General features: G+C 32.9%; 1 non-coding gene across 1 annotated transcript; it reads left to right on the top strand.

Moving 5' to 3' along the window:
• The first annotated feature begins 2,502 nt into the window (after positions 1 to 2,502).
• On the top strand, positions 2,503 to 2,665 carry LOC125999935 (U1 spliceosomal RNA). The gene has a single exon (XR_007492363.1). It is a non-coding gene; the product is annotated as a U1 spliceosomal RNA (small nuclear RNA).
• Positions 2,666 to 3,909: the final 1,244 nt, after the last annotated feature.

Below are 3,909 nucleotides of genomic sequence, written 5' to 3' on the forward strand. Positions count from 1 at the left end.
ATAATTTGGCTGGTGTGTTTAAGTTGGATGGTTTTCAGATTTCTAGACACTTCATCACTGACGAGGGTGGCCTTGCTAAATGACCGTTTCAGACGAGGCAGTTTTATAATTATCACAACTTTTGTTCTTTTCTGATAAGCTTTATATTTAGCCCATGAATTTTATTCATTTTAAGTTACTTGTTACTCACTTAAAATTACTTATTTTAATCACTCACCCATGGTCCATTTCTTGTGACACTTGGCCTAAAGTTCCAGTTGCTACCAGGCCATACCCAGTGTTGGTAGGGAGTGAGGAGGCAGCATAAAGTGTTAGGAGTTGAATTTGGGGCCTCTTCAGTGCATGAAAGCTATACAATCTCTTCCTTTAAGCTATATAATTTATATGTTTTAGCAACATATATTGCTATCCCTCAAGTCTTGGTATTTGGGAGAACTATTTTATCACAAAATTGTTTCTTGCTTTATTCTAGTTGTATAATAGTAAAAACAGCAATATGTCATCCTATAACAGACTGGTTGCTAAAAGGACAAATATAATTACATTAGTGATTATATAAGGTTGACAAATGGTTGCTTTTCTCAGGAAGAGGAGGTAATTCTCTTCTATTTAAGAAGATTAGTTAATCATCCTTGTTTATTTAAGAATGTCAATGATAAGGTTGAACGCTAGTGCCCTTTTCCTTTTTGTTCTTGTTGCTTTTTGAGATTTAACAAAAGTTGAAAATGAAACTAAGAAGAATAGATGAACTAAATATTTTGGAGATTATTTATCAGGAAGGTATTTTTAAGCAATCATCACAGGATGTGTACTTGTGTAGGAAAAGGCTTATTTAATGGGTCTGGATAATTCCATTCTGCACATTACCAAGAGTCCTTTGATCATTTATCCTTTGTCCATTAGCCAACTAAGGAGCTGAAATTTGAGCTCTTGTAAACTTCTACCTGTACTACTTTTCATAAGACTTTGTATTTAAATGTGATTTACAGCAAACACTTGTTCTTGTTCTGGCACTGTGTAGACTGAGTAGTTGAGGTAATTTATGAAGGCACTTACAAGAATTCTTGCATACACACATCAGCATTTCTTGGTGAGTTTATCTGGTCGACACTTTGCTAAGGTTGCCCCCATTCTTGAGATAAGCACATCTTATAAAACTACACTATGTGAAAGGGATGAAGGTGGGCAGGAACTTGTAGGTAGGAGATTAGAAGCATGTATCTGCTTTAAAGACTCATGAGACTTTTCTCATTTTCTGATTATTATGTCTAGACATGCTCTGTAATAATCCATAACCATAAATATAGCAACCTGAGAATAATTCTAGTGAATAATTGAGCATGAGTGTCATCTTGAAAATTTCAACATAATTCCCTGAAGTTAAATAACCAGAACTGTAAATAACTAAGAAGTTGTTTGATACTAAGTGTTGGAAAACTATCAACCTTTGCTCAAATGATCCTTTAATTCCAGAAAATGGATTGAGGTATAAAGTTATGAACTAATAAAATATATAAATGAATGTGAGTTAATATTAAATGAGTAGGAGTAAGCATTTAGTGATTATTGAGATAAGTATGAATTGTCTTCGAGAAAAGAAATGGGTGGGACAATACAGCCCTTCTTTAGTCACTCATATCGATAGGGGAATTATAGTAAAGATAGTTCTGAGGGTGAAAAATAGTCTTAAGAGGTAAAACTCTATGCTAAACATATAATCAAAATGGCCAAAATTTTGCATGAATAAAAGGCTTAGATTATTTCTAATATTGTAATTGTAAACAAACATTATAAACAATTTTAATATAGAGAATAGTGTGAACGTTTAAGAACATCTTCTTAAATTTAATACATTTAATTTCTATTTTATTTGTAGCTGACTTCTCCCCAGAAAGTTTAGCTGTAGGCTAAAGAATTTGCAATGGGAACATTCTATTTTTATTTTGAAAGTGGGGAAACTGACACATGTGATCTATTAATTATAAATATGAAAATTCCTTGAAAGAGCATTACATTGTTTGTTGTAACTATAGAATTGACAATTTTTAGTACAGACTCAGAAACTGGTATAAAACAGACAGAAGCTGGTACAAAACAGAAAGAAAAAAGCATCTTGGGATATCACAGTGTAATGGGTCAAGGTATATATGGGCATTCATTAGTCCATTTATCCAATCAATACTTCTACAGTTCCCACTGAGTAGCAAGTCTTGATATAACATTAAAACCAACAACAATTTTTTCTTTACATTCTCTTGGGCGAGTCAAATAACCTCACAAGTAAAATAGTCTATATAACAGATGATCTAAAGTGCTATCTAAAATGTATAGCAAAAATAAAATTTAGGAAGATATATCAGAAAATATATAGGGACATTGTGGTATATTTTTTAAATCTGAATAACAGGACAGATTTATATCAATATTTATACACCTGCTTTCTAGGAAAGGTTACCATACTGTACAGGTAGACTTAGTTTAAATTAAATTAAATTTGAAATCACACTTACCTGGCAGGGGAGGTACCATGATCACTAAGGTGGTTTTCCCAGGGGGAGGTTCTCCATTGTACTCAGAGTGTGCTGACCCCTGCAATTTCCCCAACTGTGGGAAACTCGACTGCATAATTTGTGGTAGTGGGGGACTGTGTTTACACTCTCCCATAGAAAAGGAAAAATAAAATCACAGTCCGTATTAAGATCTTATCTTGGGTCAGATTAAGTTTAGTGTAATTTTCACTAATAAAAATGTGAAAGAAACCAGAAGTAAATAAAAGTAAATGTAGAAGTCTTATTACTTAGAAATAAAATATCCACTACTTTTATTTTGGTGCTGAAATTACAAAAGCATCTTTTGTGAATCACTGATGTCAACAAATACCCTCATATTGTAACTAAATCATTTGGGGAGGAGGGGGAAATGACCTAATAAAATAATGTTCAACTGAAATATAATAGTGTATGTCTGTAGTAGTCTGCCTTCTAGGTGATATTTAAATCTCCTCTCTCATCTCATAGCATGTATGCCCACATGCATTCCCTTCCCCTTAACTATGTAATTATGTAATTTATTAGAATAATAAACAAAATAATAATAAACAAAATAGAGAAAAGGTGATGGCATGTCACTTTTGAGTTAGGTTATAAGATTGTGATCCTATAATACATATTATGTGTAGTATTTATGCCCTTACATGATCTATGCATGTCCCATACACAATAAAATGCTATTTAGCTTTAAAGAGATTCTATCACTGTCATATGCAATAACAAGTGAACCTGAAAAACTTTATGCTAAACGAATAAAGCTAGACATTAAGAATAATGCTTGAATAATGCTTGAACTCACATATAGGTAGGGCAGACTCTAAATCACGTTGAATACATAGAATCAGAGAGTAGAATGGTAGTGACTGGGATGGGTAAGTGTTGGGTAAAGGGCACAAAACTGTTTTTATATCAGATGTAGAAGTCTAGAGAGTTAATTCATAATATGATCATTATAATTAATACGCTGAAACACTGTTCATAATGTTTAAAGGTTCTCTTAACAGCAGCAAAACACCTGGTGACTAAGAGAGATGATATATACTTTCACCTGACTGTAGTTATCATTTCATTATTAGATCAACTCAAAATTTATGCCTTATAAACAGGTTTTCTGTTTGGTACAGAGACTCCATCTGTTACTGCTCCAGCCAATAGTATTTATGGGCCATGGGGGACACATCCAGAGGTGTTTACAGGACATGTCCTGAGTATGAAACTCAGGGCTTATCACATGCTAGTTACAGAGTTACAGTATCTTTTACTCAATAAGACACACCTTACCATAAGACACACATAGTTTTTATTTTATTTTCTAATAAATATTTACTTAAGCACCATGATTACAATCATGACTATAGTT

This window comes from Suncus etruscus, chromosome X, assembly GCF_024139225.1.
Source record: "Suncus etruscus isolate mSunEtr1 chromosome X, mSunEtr1.pri.cur, whole genome shotgun sequence".
NCBI lineage: Eukaryota > Metazoa > Chordata > Mammalia > Eulipotyphla > Soricidae > Suncus > Suncus etruscus.